Genomic DNA, 15,402 nt, shown 5'->3' on the forward strand with positions numbered 1-15,402 from the left:
GGAGAGGACCTTTTCCTTTGCCCTCTCTGCTGACCAGCTTCTGCGTTGCCTAGGGTTTCTAAGCAGGAAAAAGTCAGAGCATACCTTAGATCCTATCTTGCATGCACTCACGTGCATATCTGCCACGGCCCAGCTGGAAAAGTTATTTAAAGACAACTCAGGAGTTTCTTTCTTTTTTTCTTTTTTTGAATTTGCATTTTATTTACCATATTTTTCGCTCTATAGGACGCACTTTTCCCCCTTCAAAAATGAAGGGGAAATGTTTGTGCGTCCTATGGAGCAAAGACGCCATAGCCCCGCGACCCTCTCCCGGCTGGGGAGGTGACGCGCGGCTATGGCAGGAGCCTCTCCGCTGCTCCCTGACCTGCTCTTTGGGGCTGGTGGTGGGCTTCCCCCCGCCAGCCCCAAAGAGCAGGTCGAAAGGAACCTGAAGCCTGGAGAGCGAGAGGGGTCAGTGCACACCGACCCCTCTCGCTCTCCAGGCTTCCAAGGTAGCCGCCTGAACGCACCTTAAACGGCACCTTGTTTTAGAGCGGGAAAACAAGAGGGGGAAAGTTCTCCCCCTCTCTGTGCAGCGCCTCCTGCCACTTCGCTGAAGGGGCGCTGGGCAGAGAGGGGGAGAATTTTTTTTTCTTCTTCTCCCCCCTCTAAAACAAAGTGCGTCCTATTGTCCGGTGCGTCCTATGGTGCGAAAAATACGGTATTTGTTAACATTCTTATATTACATCGGTAAACGTTGTCATATTACATTACAGGACTTACTATAATATAATTTCTAACATGTATACAAAAATTATATACAAATTTTATATACCTAGAAAGAAAATGAAACAAAAAAAAGAACAAAGAGAAAAAAACAAAAAGAATTTCCCCCCAAAATCATATACATACCAACACACTAGACTTCCTGTCTTTCCCATTGTATATTCCTTTTTTACAAATGAATGTCCTCTTATTATTGTATTTTTCTTTACATATTATCTAATGCATTCCTATATCAATATGTGCTCTTAGTCTTATTTCTCAACTCAGTCTCACTCAAATGCTCAGTCAATCAAATGCTAGCGTAGATAGCGAACCTTTATTGTATTTTTGAACATACGTTTTATATCTATCCCACTTTTCCATATTTTTTTGTTTTGAATTGCCTCTCAGGGTATTTGTTAACTGCGCCATTTCAGCAAATTCTTGTAGCTTGTTATGCCAATCCGTTATTGTCGGGGATTCTTGTTCCTTCCACCCCTTTGCCACCAAAGTCCGAGCTGCAACCGTTGCATATAAGAACAGCTCCCGAAAGGCCTTTGGGATGTCCCTGCCAACAAAGCTTAACAGAAATGCCTCTGGTCTTTTTAAAAAAGTTATTTCAAACTTTTTTTTGAACTCGGGAGTTTCCAAAGGCAGAGCAACTTGGACCTTCTTCATAATAACAGCACTGCAGGCACCCACAAAGAGAAAAAATGGCATCCGACCTCGCTGACTTGGAGCATTTGAGAGCGTCAGACTGGCAGTCCACCATCGCCCTACGGCCAACATCCTTTGTTTGAGGCTTAGGGGACACAGAGTTGGCCATTGACACAGCTCTGTCCTCCAACACTTCGGCCTGTTGCTCCGTTTCCCCCCCCACACACACCCGAGTCGGTGGTGCCTTGACAGTTGCTTGCCTCTGCCTAAGGACAGGGTCGTCCCATTCAACGTTTCTGAGCTGGAATCTGAACCCTATACAGTGGTACCTTGGTTCTCAAACGCCTTGATGCTCAAACAACTTGGAACCCAAACACTGCAAACCCGGAAGTAGATGCAGTGGCGTAGCGTGGGGGGTGCAGGGGGGGTTGGACGCACCGGGTGCAACATCTGGGGGGGCGTGCTCGCACTCGCAGCTCTCTACCCGAGTGCTAAAATCCATGGGTTGGGGGTGCAAATTACTTGCCTTGCCCCGGGTGCTGACAACCCATGCTACGCCACTGAGTAGATGTTCTGGTTTGCAAACTTTTTTCAGAAGCCGAACGTGCTCCGTTTTGAGTGCCACATTTCCGATCTGAGTGCCACACTTCCGTTTTGAGCATTACGCTGAGGTCTGTCTGTTTTTGCTATTTGTTTCGTGTTTTTGTGGCTCTTTTTTGTTTTGTTTTTGTGACTGTGGGGAACCCAGTTCAGCTACTGATTGATTGATTGTGTGACTGCAGTACATTGTTTATTGCTTTCATCTTATGGATCAATGGTCTTGTTAGATAGTCAAATTCATGTTAAATTGCTGTTTTAAGGGTTGTGCTGTGGGTTAAACGTGGTGAGCTCCTGTTGCTCAGTCCCTGCTCCTGCCAACCTAGCAGGTCAAAAGCACATCAAAGTGCAAGTAGATAAATAGGTACCGCTCTGGCGGGAAGGTAAACGGTGTTTCCGTGCGCTGCTCTGGTTCGCCAGAAGCGGCTTAGTCATGCTGGCCACATGACCTGGAAGCTGTACACTGGCTGCCTCAGCCAATAAAGTGAGATGAGCGCCACAACTCCAGAGTCAGCCACGACTGGACCTAATGGTCAGGGGTCCTTTATAAAAGTCTGGAACGAGGTAATCCGTTTTGCATCACTTTCTACGGGAAAGCGTGCCTTGGTTTTTGGAAAGCTTTGGTTTTGGAACGGACTTCCAGAACAGATTAAGGTTGAGAACCGAGGTACCACTGTATCGGGACAGCTTCCGAATGTGCTCCCAGGCTGCATGTAGAATCACAGAACTGTAGAGATGGAAGGGACGAGGGTCATCGATTCCAACTCTCTGAAATGCAGGAATCTTCTTGCCCGAAGTGGGATTCAAACTCATGCCCCGGAGATTAATAGCCAGTCGTGCTCTACTGTCTGAGCTAGGCTGGTGAACCCACAGCCCCTTTTGTTGTCTCACTGTCCTTTCCCCCTCCCGCTCCCAGCCGTTCCTCCCGCTGATCAGCCTCAATTAAACTCGGGCTTCAGCAAATGTACATTAGCAAGCTGTACCCGAGTGTAACGTACAGGCTGCACATAGCTTATCAATGAATCACTTTTTCCTGATGTACGTTTCCAAGGAAGCCACTTGGGAGAGGGTGAACGGGGAAGGAGCGGGGCTGTGTGTGTGTGTGTGTGTGTGTGTGTGTGTAGTGCAGGGACTGCCTTGGCCCAAGTCCAGCGAGCTTGCGAATGACGGCAAGAGGCGGCACGGTTTGTCCCGTCCACGCAACAGGTTGTTAAATAACAGTAATAATAAAGGTGAAATGCCTCCTTTTTGTCCCAATGCGGAGAGGGACTGGTTCCAGCTGGCAGAGCTGCAAACCCAGGATTGAACAAGATGTATCTACACAAACACACACACACAGACAGACAGACACACTTGCTTTCCTCCTGCCCTCTTCCTCGCTCTTGTTATCTCTGTTTGGAAATCACACACACACTGTTACCCCAGAAGCTTATTTGCAATGGAAACTTTAAAAGGGATTGAGAGGACAAGGGGAAACCCTTTATGAGAAAGGGGGGCTGTCTCAGGTTGCCACTATTTAGGGGTGGCAGTGGCGTAGCGTGGGTTGTCAGCACCCGGGGCAAGGCAAGTAATTTGCGCCCCCTAACCCGTGGATTTGCGCCCCCTAACCCTAACCACCCTAACCCCCAGATGTTGCGCCCAGTGCGGCCAGCCCCCCCTGCACCCCCCACGCTACGCCACTGAGGGGTGGCACAATTGTAGTCCGTTGGCAGGTCTAATGCAGCAAACCCGTTTCCCCAAAGATCATATTTTTTTCTTTTTGTGTGTGTGTGATAAGGAAACTGATATAACTGTCACCTCACCTCCCTGAAAACAATCCCCCATCTGCACTGTAGGTTTAAAGCAGTATCATACCACTTTAAGATCACTGCAGATGGTGACAGCAGTCACGAAATGAAAAGACGCCTGCTTCTTGGGTGAAAAGCAATGACAAACCTAGACAGCATCTTAAAAAGCAGAGACATCACCTTGCCAACAAAGGTCCGTATAATTAAAGCTATTGTTTTCCCAGTAGTGATGTATGGAAGTGAAAGCTGGACCATCAAGAAGGCTGATCGCCGAAGAATTGATGCTTTTGAATTATGGTGCTGGAGGAGACTCTTGAGAGTCCCGTGGACTGCAAGAAGATCAAACCTTTCCATTCTGAAGGAAATCAGCCCTGAGTGCTCACTGGAAGGACAGATCCTGAAGCTGGGGCTCCAATACTTTGGCCACCTCATGAGAAGAGAAGACTCCCTGGAAAAGACCCTGATGTTGGGAAAGATGGAGGGCACAAGGAGAAGGGGACGACAGAGGACGAGATGTTTGGATACTGTTCTCGAAGGTACCAGCATGAGTTTGACCAAACTGGAGGAGGCAGTGGAAGACAGAAGTGCCTGGCATGCTCTGGTCCAGGGGGTCACAAAGAGTCGAACATGACTAAACAACTAAACAACAACAACCACTTTAAACACCTGTGGCTTACCCCAAAGAATCCTGGGATCTGTAGTTCGTTAAGAGTGCTGAGATCTGTTAGGAGACCCTCTGTCCCCCACAGAGCTACAGTTCTCACAGTGGTTTAGCAATAAATCCCTCCTCCCAGGGAACTCTGGGAATTGTGGCTCTGTGAAGGGAGCGGGGGTCTCCTAACAACTGTCGGCACCCCTCACAAACTACATTTCCCAGGATTCTTTGGGGGGAAATTGATTGCTTAAAGTGGTATGACACTACTTTTAAAAAGTACAGTGGTACCTCAGGTTAAGTACTTAATTCGTTCCAAAGGTCTGTTCTTAACCTGAAACTGTTCTTAACCTGAAGCACCACTTTAGCTAATGGGGCCTCCTGCTGCCACCGCGCCACCAGAGCACAATTTCTGTTCTCATCCTGAAGCAAAGTTCTTAACCCGAGGCAATATTTCTGGGTTAGCGGAGTCTGTAACCTGAAGCGTATGTAACCTGAAGCGTATGTAACCCGAGGTACCACTGTATAGTGCGGGTGAGGCCTGTGTGAATTCTCATTCAATCGCCAGCACGGTCTGAACTCCCTGAAAAAGAAATCGGGATGAATAGTCAATATACACCTCCCACCTCCAAGCCCTGGAGATGGAGGTTAATTGGGAGGAGGGAAGCAGAGAACAAACCCCTACAGAGTCTATGGAGTAATTTGCAACTGGCTTGTGCCAGGCTGAAGCTTGCAAGCTGCAAGCACAGTCTTCAGAATAATGTTATTAAGATTATTATCATTACTGCCGGCACTCCAGCCCCCCGGGAAATTCAAGCTCTCCCCCTGCCACCTGGGGGGAGCCAGGCAAACCTGGGGCTTCAGGTCAGCCCTGGAGGTCTGGCAATCCCTCAGGGAATCTACCAGGAGTGGATTCTGTTGCACGGAAAAGCTCTGTCAGAAACACTGCTCAGAGATTGTGCCCATGACACAACACACACAGCTGCGCTGGAGGCTGGAACTGGTGAAAACCACAGTTCCCTTTTCCAAAGGAAACTGAGAAATTTTCGGAGAGGCTGAAACTAGGGACTTTTAACCAGAACTTCTCAGCATCTCGGGTGATGCTTCTTACTGGCATGGAGTTGAAGTTGCAGGGTCTCCTTCGTGCCTGTTTGTCAGGCTTCTGTTAAATGCATAGGCACAGAGAGATGAAAAATAGTTGGCAGTTTTAATCCTGTAAAGGAACAGCTTTAATTGAGAGAGTTCTCGTCAAACTGTCCCCGGCCTCTCCAGACAATTTATTTTATCTACTGTACTGTTTTTCCCCTCTTGTAAGTTTACTCCAAATCCTGTAGCGTTGAAGGTAGTTCAGAACATAAAAGTTGTAATCCGGCTGAAATAGCTAGTTACAGATTCCTGATCAAAGAACTTGAGATAGCTTTATAGCTTGAAAGTTATGCCTGTTTACTTAGAAGGGTGCTTCCAGACAAGGGCTCCACATTGCTAACAGCTTTTTCAGATATTGCACGTTTTTTGGTGTTTCTTTTAAAACTTTTTGGATTTTCTGCAAAAAGTGTAAATCAGATTAAATGTGCAAAAAAAGATGGGCTGGTATTTTGATGCCAGTGATGTCAGATGCTGCAAAAACAAACAAACAAACAAGAACAAAACAAACCAATTTATGTGCATGAGAAGCATTGAACCTAGGGTAAACACGGAGTTCATTACGCCAAGTAGGAATGTGTACATACCCACATTTTCTCTGCATCCTATGTGCTCCTCTTGATGGTTTAGGTAACTGTGTACTCACAAGACGTTAGACACAATCCAGAACTATCCTGCAGCTTCTTGTGAAATGCTGCGTTTTGATACATCCTCCGCCCCCAAACCAGCTTTGATCTGAATTGGTAAAGGTAGAAGGGACCCCTGACCATTAGGTCCAGTCGTGGCCGACTCTGGGGTTGCGGTGCTCATCTTGCTTTATTGGCCAAGGGAGCTGGTGTACAGCTTCTGGGTCATGTGGCCAGCATGACTAAGCTGCTTCTGGCGAACCAGAGCAGCGCACGGAAACGCCGTTTACCTTCCCGCCAGAGCGGTACCTATTTATCTACTTGCACTTTGACGTGCTTTCGAACTGCTAGGTTGGCAAGAGCAGGGACTGAGCAATGGAAGCTCACCCCGTGGCGGGGATTCGAACCACCAACCTTCTGATCGGCAAGTCCTAAGACACTGTTGTGGACAAACGGCAGGGGACTTAGATACACATCCGACAGTGCTGATGTATACAACATCGTTGATGTCCTGTTTTCATTGATTTAAGCAGTAAAATGTACATTTTTAAAAACGTGTATGGCAACTTGCAAAACACAGCAAAAACAACCACCACCTCATGGTGTTTTAAGCCCGTAATGTTTGCAAGCCTAAGCGCAGAGAGTATCTTAGTGAGGTCAGACAGTTGGCAAGTTAACCAGGGTGGCCTTTGGATAAAGGTGCGCACTCTAACCCTATGAAGCATCCTTCTGGCACTATTCAGATGTTTAGGACTACAAGGGAGTTGCCATCCACAACATCTGGAAGGTGGCAGACTAGGGAAGGGCCCTGTGAAGTTTCACGTTCCATTTCAAGCAGAGTAACTCCTTTGGTAAGGGACGCGGGTGGCACTCTGGGTTAAACCACAGAGCCTAGGGCTGCCGATCAGGTTGGCTGTTCGAATCCCCGTCACGGGGTGAGCTCCCGTTGCTTGGTCCCTGCTCCTGCCAACCTAGCAGTTTGAAAGCATGTCAAAGTGCAAGTAGATAAATAGGTACCGCTCCGGCGGGAAGGTAAACACCGTTTCCATGTGCTGCTCTGGTTCGCCAGAAGCGGCTTAGTCATACTAGCCACATGACTCGGAAGCTGTACGCCAGCTCCCTCGGCCAATAAAGCGAGATGAGCGCCACAACCCCAGAGTCAGTCACGACTGGACCTAATGGTCAGGGGTCCCTTTACCTTTAATTCCTTTGGTAGTGGGGTTCTCTGCCAATGTGCATAGTCCCCTTGATAAAAAGAAAACTGTCATTCCCAGTTCTGTGTTTGAACACTGCATGTTTGTGCTGCGCAAGCATGATTAACCTTCCCTCCTCGCACAGGTTCCTCGATGCAAATTGCCCCCCCGAGCTGCAATTAGCCACGGAAGGGGAAAACATATCGGCACCATACAGGAAGGAGCCTGTACGTTTCTCTCTCCTCGCTTTATAGGAACTGGTGTGTGTGGTTTGAATCACGAGAGTCAGCACTGGGAGAGAGAGATTTCTGGTTTGTTAATTTTTAAGCTGCGCTAAGGCGGCCTGGCCGGATCCAATCCGCAGGGCCTGAGGCTGCTGTTGACGCAGGCATCTCCAACAACACATCCAGTTCCGTCCTCCTTGGTACTGGGGCCAGATTCAGAATCCAGAGATTCACATTGAAAGAAAAAGGTTTATGTCCATGCAGCGAAACCTGAAAATGTATGCTGGTATAATCTTGAAAGGCTGAATTGGCCAGGTCTTCCATGTGCTATGTGTGTAAATGGGTGCAAGAGAAGACCTCTGCTTGTATCCCTAGAGATGAAATTATGCAGGGTAAACTGAAATACAGATATATATATATACATGCTTAAAAATATTTTATGCAGGCCCCAGATATGTGGGCTACCTCAAAGCAGGTGTCTGTTTGTTTTTAAGCACAAAAGAGACAACAGGTTTGCCTTAAGCTTTTGAGGTAAGGTAAAGGTAAAGGGACCCCTGACCATTAGATCCAGTCATGACCAACTCTGGGGTTGCGATGCTCATCTCACTTTATTGGCCGAGGGAGCCGGTGTACAGCTTCCGGGTCATGTGGCCAGCATGACTAAGCCGCTTCTGGCGAACCAGAGCAGTGCACGGAAACGCCATTCACCTTCCCGCCGGAGTGGTACCTATTTATCTACTTGCACTTTGACGTGCTTTCGAACTGCTAGGTTGGCAGGAGCAGGGACCGAGCAACGGGAGCTCACCCCGTCACGAGGATTCGAACCGCCAACCTTCTGATCGGCAAGCCCTAGGCTCAGTGGTTTAACCCACAGCACCACCCGCGGTGATCTTTATTTCCTGCTATACGGAATCATAGAAGGGGCCACTAGGGTCATTTAGTCCAACCCCTGCAATGCAGGAATCTTTTGCCCAATGTGAGGCTTGAACCCACGACACTGAGATTATGAGACTCCTGATCGACCAACAGAGCTACCAACATAGCCTGGCTCAGCCTGGGCAAAAGGCAGGTAAAGTCAGCCACCAAAAAAACCCAGCTTTCTAGTTAACTGGTCCCTGGTTAACTGGCCAATGCTGTGCGTATTTTCCTAGGAAGAAGCCCCCGTGTTTGGGCTTCTGTTCCTAGTAAACGGGCCTAGGCAAAGGCCTATCACTCTGAGGCTTATGTGTGCTTGGTAGGAAAAGCCCCATCACAGAAGGGGTAGATGATATCAACTACAACTCCCAGGACAGTGCCAGCAGGGACTGATGGGAATCATAGTCCAAAAATACCCGGAGGGCAGCAGGTTGGCTCAATTCAGCAAACTGTGAAAAAAACCCCAATGATTTTGTTAAAAACAACAAATTTGTGTTTTTAATCCTTTTTTAAAAAATGAATAAAAATTATATAAGCATAACCACGGGGGAAAAACCAAAGCACTACCCTATGCCTGTTTACACAGAAGCAAGTCCCACCAAGTTATATGACACTTGCTCTCAAGTAAAATCCGTATATGGGCTCATGAACAAGAATTACCATCTACCCAAAATGCTTGTTAACTCTCTGATAGGCTCTCCACTTGGATGCTGGCTCTGGCTGAAACCAGTAAAACTTACTCCCGAGTAAACTCGATGCAACTCAGCAGAAAATGGTGGTGGTGGTGGTGGTGGGATTTTGTAGGTACATCTACTTATAACTCTCCCCGCCCCCTCCAACTCCCCTTCTGCGATCCCGTGCAAACGCTGCGTTTTACTCGAAAGTAAACCCCGCGAGAGCTGAGCACACCCAACCCGCGCGCAGCTTTGCAGCCACTCAGCAACTCCGGCCGAGGCGCGCACGTGCAGCCACACGCACACGCAGCGGGCGCCTTTCCCCAGTTCACGTGTGAATCCGCACACGGCAGCAGCAGCAGCGAGCAGCAGAAGCAGGCGCCGCTCCACCAATCCGGGCGCTTTTTTCCCGGGGAAAAAAAGGGAGGGAGGCGACTGGGCAGCTCGTCTCCTCCTCCTCCCTGGCGCTGGGTTAGACCTGGGAAGGAAGGAAGGAGGGCGGGCGGGCAGGCCGGGAGGAAGCGGCGTGTGGGCTGGGAGCGGGCCGGGCTCCGGCTCGCTGTCTCTGGCTGAGGCTCCCTTGTCACCGCCTGCGTCAGAGCGCAGGAGTTTTCCACTGACGAAAAAGGGCAGCGCAGCAGCTGAGCCGGGAAGGAGGAGGAGCGACGGCGGCGGCGGCAGAGCAGTCCAGCGCCAGGCGCAGCCAGCCAGCCAGTCTCTCCGCAGCCTCGGACGCAGCAGCAGCCGCCAGTCTCGACGGCGATGCAAGCCTGAGCGGCGCCGTCTCGCCCTCCTCCTCCTCCAGCCGAGCCTCCTTCCTCCCAAGCCGGCTTGCCTGCCTTCCCCGCCGCCGTCCGAGGAGCCCCCAGCGGCGCCGGTGAGTGTCTGCGCCCGCTCGGCTCGCCGTCGGGGCCCGCGCTGCGCTGCGCTCTCGGGGCTTAAAGCGCTGGCGGTGGGGTGCGGGGGACGCGGCGCCCTGAAGAAGGGTTGGGGGGGCGTGTTCCCGCGGGGTACTAACTTAGGGTACGAGGGGCCATAGCGAGACCGGCCACTGCCCCCACCCCGGCGGCTGCAGTTGTTGGATAAAGGGAGAGGGGGCGCTAGAGAGGCGGGAGTTGGGGATGGTCCGGGTTGGATTGCGGGCGCGGAGGGCTTCGGTTCAGAGAGCCCGGCAGGGGGCGCCCTGGAGACGGGGGGTAAGAGAGGGGCAGATTCATAACGCGACGGCCGGGACTTTCCGTTGGGGCTGGCTCGGGACCTCTGACTGTGATGTATGGGAGCAGTTCACGGCCCGGGTAGAAAATGAGGTTGATTCGAAGTGAAACGGAGTTAAGTCGGGGTTGGAAAAGCGGAGCGGGCGGAGGAGCGAGGGTCGTGGGGGAGGCGATTGCCCACCCTCTAGGGGGCGCTGTAGAGCGGACAAAAGAGGCAGCTGGAGGAGTTCCGACGGTCGGAAGGGGGCGCGCAGTGTCCAAATGGTGCGCCGAGGCGCGGAGCTGGGTCTGGGGGACGGGAAAGTGGCTCGTTTCTGGCTGTCACACTTCTGATCGTGTTAAGTGGGCTCTTCCGGAGGCATTTTGACTCCTTAGGAGTGGAAACATTGAGAAGATTCCGGACTCCTGCCGTGCTCACGTCGAGGGTCCTCGCCGTCGAGGCGCTGACTTCCCCCGGCTGGGGATCTGGGGAGCGCCTCTCCTTCCTTTCCCTTGTTGTCTAGCGGCAGCCTGGATCGTATCCTGATTCCCACCCCCACCCCCGCCACAATCTTACTCCTCGCTTTCTCGTTTCCCTCCTTGCACCTGATCTCTGCCGAGGCGCCTGCGGTTTCGATTCCCGCCGCTCACGTTGATCTGGCCACCGTGTGTTTATTATAACCTGGATTCTTGCGAGCATCTGTTTAGGGAGCCAACCCCGCGCTTTCTTCCTACCATTCGCCCCCCCCCCCCGCCCTTTAAGGTCCTGGAGTGATGGGTTGTAAAACAGTTCAAAAGAAGTTAATTGAGTTGCCCAAATTCTCCAGCCCTGGGAGATAATGATATTTGGCTCCTCGCTGGGCTATCTCTTAAGGGACTGGCAAGATCTCTCCCTGGGGCGATCTTAGCAAAGAATGTGAGGCAAATTGTGTTCAGCAGCAACAACCCAAAACAAGAATGCCGGATACTATATTATAAAATGTGTTGTTTCTTGGTCTCAGCCTTCCTGGAACCAGAGAGAGAGACTCCACCATTGTGGGGAAAAAACACCCCACTTTTGGAAAATGTAACTAGTTTTGGAATTTTTGTTTTCCATGTTCTCAGGATTTTCTTTCTTACAGTTCCCCCCCACCCCACCCAGGTTTGTTGTCATCAGTCCTTCCTCCTCCTCCTCATGTGTCATAGTTACGCTGGGGAAATACTGTGCTTTAGAAGGAGTTTGATGGCAGGGATGTGAGTCACACACAAGGCAGCTTAAATATAGGTTCTTCGGGTTTTCTTTGAAACATCACAGTTGCTTGTCAATGGCATTGCATCAACGGCAGCCTGTCTGGTTTGCATCACTGAATAACGTCGTTGGAATTCAAAGCCGTGTCATAGCAGCGTTGTCCAAATGTCTCGCAATGGAGGCATGCACTCCCCCACCTCCCTCAAAGTAAAACTGGACGCTCTGTGCCCATGAACACACTCGGAAGCTGAATCTTGTTCCCATGTAACCCCCACCCCCCTTGCTGTTCAGCACAAGCCGCTCCAGGGAATGTCTCTTGGCTCCAGGGCAAGCTCAGAACAGGCACTCCTCCAGAGACACAGCAGGCAGCCTCCTTCTGGGGACTTGTGGCCAATTCTACTACGCCTCTGTGTTGGGAGTGATTGAACGGTGTGAATGCACACAGTGCAGAGCCACAGTAGCATTTCTCCCCACCCCCATCAGAGGCAAGGTCAGAACAGGGCATCATTCAGCGATGCGGCGGGCAGACTCTTTTTTTGTGGGTGGCAAACCATATCCCTGCATTGCGGGGGGTTGGACTAGATGACCCCGGGGTCCCTTCCAATTCTACAATCATGTGAAAATTAACATTTCTTTTGCAGTGTATTAGTACGGTTCAGCAGATAGTAGGATTACGTGCATCGGGTTCATATCCCCTGGCCAGAGTTGTTTCTTATGCATTTGTGACAAAAGGGTAATTAACTTCATATTTGTTGTTGCAGCAAGGGAAAAAACTCGCACTTGAGCTGCGCATGGTTGCTTTTCAGCTTCTAAGCAGATCATGCAGAAGTTAAAATATAGTTGCAAATGCACGATCTTAGTTTTGCCGTTGGTGCTGCTGCGACGGGGGCTGTTTTCCTTCGCTCTTCTCCTTTTGTGGTCGCTTGCAGAGTTTAGAGTTTGAGGCTGCGTACTTGCAAGGGCCCAAGTCCATTGCACTTGGAATAATAATGTCATGATATGCATTGGGCTGGGCTGCCCAGCTGTCCTGAGGTATGCACTCCTTTTCTACTACAGTACAGCCTTTTGTGATGTGCTGAGTGACTCATTTATGACACCCGTAAAGCTTTCCTGCATCTCTTGAGGACACGTGACTCTTCCTGCCTGTCAGGTCTCTGCTCAGCCTGGAAGTTTGCACCCTTGGATGGGAGCAGAACCAGACAAAGAAGGCTGCCTTTCCTTCTTTTTGCATTTCTCGCTCTCCTAGACCAAGAAAGCAATAGCAGTTTCTGTTCCGGTTGCTGTTTGATGAAGGAGCCACAGGGAAGCTGCTTTTGCATTCTCTTGCAGCCACAGCAACACCTACTGGTGCAATGGCAGGACTGATCAGGAGGAGTTTTCTTGGTGAAACTCCTGTGGGTGGGAGAGAGAGACTTGAGACCAGAGAAGGATGCAGGCTCGTGTTTTTACTTGCCTTCTCAAAGCCTTTAATAATAATAAAAAAGCCGTTCTGACAGTCCTGGAGGCCAAAAGTTGATATGGATGGCATTTCGTGGTTTCTCTTGCAGGGATGTGGGGAGGGGGGGGGCTTACCTGTGGAAGCCCCTGCTTCTGCCCCACTGCCAATTTTGCTGCACTGTAACTCTCAAAATCCCTAACCATGGTTAAAGGTAAAGGACACCTGGATGGTTAAGTGCAGTTAAAGGTAACTGTGGGGTGCAGTGCTCATCTTGCTTTCAGGCCGAGGGAGCTGGCGTTTGTCCGCAGACAGCTTTCCAGGTCATGTGGCCAGCATGACTAAGCCGCTTCTGGCGAACCAGAGCAGCGCACGGAAACGCCGTTTGCCTTCCCGCCTGAGTGGTACCTATTTATCTACTTGCACTGGTGTGCTTTCGAACTACTAGGTTGGCAGGAGCTGGGACAGAGCAGCGGGAGCTCACCCTGTTTGCATGGATTCGAACTGCCGACTTTCCGATCGGTAAGCCCAAGAGGCTCAGTGGTTTAGACCATGAACAACATTTGGAGTGTCTATAGGCTCCTGTTTCTCTTTCTCAGTCTTTTTATTTTTGCATGTATACCCCGCCTGTCGTCCAAGGCCCTCAAGGTTAGCTTGCACAGTTCTTCTGCCCATTTTATCCTCATAGCAACCCTGTGAGGTAGCCTAGTCTTAAGAGACCGTGACTGGTCTCACCCAGTGAGCTTTGTGGCTGAGTGGAGATTCGAACCCTGGTGATCTCCAACACTCTAACTCAGTGGTTCCCAAACTTTTCCCCCTCTGGGTCGCAGTTTCAGATTAACTATTTGCTTGCACCACACCAGATATTTTTATTGATAAGGCATTGGAAAACAAAGTAGGATTGTCCTGGATATCACTTGATTCTTTTGCTCACCACACCCTTTGAGAACCACTGCTCTAACTGCTACACCACACTGTCTTTGTATTCTGAAACAACAGGAGCAGCCTGTGCAATGACTTGGTCTCCATCAGCTCTGCCTCTTTTGCTTGTTTTCAGTCCTAGTCATTGCTTTAGTGTGGAAGCATTAATGGAAGCATTAATTTGCAATTATAAGGGGGGATTATTATTATTATTATTTTAAAGCAAGCTTTTTTTCCCCAAGTGCCCTCATCGCCCTCCCTATCGAGGAATATAATACGCTGGAGGGAAGAACGGTTAACACGGTTCCCTCTCGAGTTACGAACGGACACCCTTTTGGCATCTGTTGCTGCAGAAAACAGATGTCTGTGTCGGGACGAAGCCATTGTCCGTTTGGCTGAGGGTTCCCCAATGGTGCCTACAGAGGGGGGGCAGGGGGGACTTAAGTTGGAGCAGCAAGCAGGAGATATTGATTATGTCTATCAGGGAACGAATCATCTGTTGTCGTGTAGCTGAGTCAATTTGCAAAGCCGTTCACAAGTGTCTGCCCCTCACCGCTCTGCCCTGTGAGGTCTGTCCCCATTTTACAGGGAGCAAAATAGAGGCTGAGATTGGATGGTAAAAGTCTTGTAGACTGTCCACAGCGGAGGAGTGGACTCTCAAACCCAAGTCTGTCTCTGATCCAAGTTGCCCCCCTTCCCTGCAATCTTAGGGGACTCGCTATTTCTCTTGACGTGGTTGTTGGTGTGGTGGTTTAGAGCACGATTGGAATGTTGCTATTCCAGATCTCAACCCAGCAATCAGAAGGGACCTTGAGGGTCATCTAGGAACCTCAGCTAAAGCATCCGTGTCAGATGGCCACCCGACCTCTACTTAAAAACCCTCCAGGGTCCACAACCACCTGAGGGAGCCTGTTCCATTGTCAGATAGCTCTTACTGTCACAAAATTCTTCCTGATGTTTAGTTGGAATCTCCTTTAAACCACTGGTTCGAGTCCTATCCTCCAGAGCAGGAGAAAACAAGCTTTCTCCATCTTCCATGTGACAACCCTTGAGATATTTGAAGATGGCCATTAATTCTCCTCTCAGTCACCTCTTTTCCAGGCTAAAGATGCCCAGATTCCTCAACAGTTCCTCATAAGGCTTGGTTTCCAGACCCTTGGATCATTTTGGTTGCCCTCCTCTGCACACATTCCATCTTGTCAACACCCTTCTTAAATTGGGGTGCCCAGAACTGGACACAGTAGTCCAGGTGTGGTCTGTCCAAGGCAGAATAGAGCGAAACTATTACTTCCCTTGATCTGGACGCTATACTTCTGTTGATGCAGCCCAGAAGAGCATTAGTGTTTTTGCTGCCGCATCACACTGTTGTCTCATGTTAAGCTTGTGGTCCACCAAGACCCCTAGATCCTTTTC

The 15,402-nt window shown here is 50.0% G+C and overlaps 1 protein-coding gene across 1 annotated transcript in view; it reads left to right on the forward strand.

The window, feature by feature from the left end:
- Positions 1–9,702: 9,702 nt before the first annotated feature.
- The window catches only part of CSRNP1 (cysteine and serine rich nuclear protein 1), a 36,185-nt gene continuing 30,485 nt past the window's right edge, over positions 9,703–15,402 (forward strand). Inside the window, exon 1 of the mRNA XM_083466954.1 lies at positions 9,703–10,089. The gene's annotated coding sequence lies outside the window, so the exon portion shown is untranslated. The remainder of the gene's footprint in view (positions 10,090–15,402) is intronic.

This window comes from Podarcis liolepis, assembly GCF_965112155.1.
Source record: "Podarcis liolepis genome assembly, chromosome: 12".
In the NCBI taxonomy this organism is placed as follows: Eukaryota; Metazoa; Chordata; class Lepidosauria; order Squamata; family Lacertidae; genus Podarcis; species Podarcis liolepis.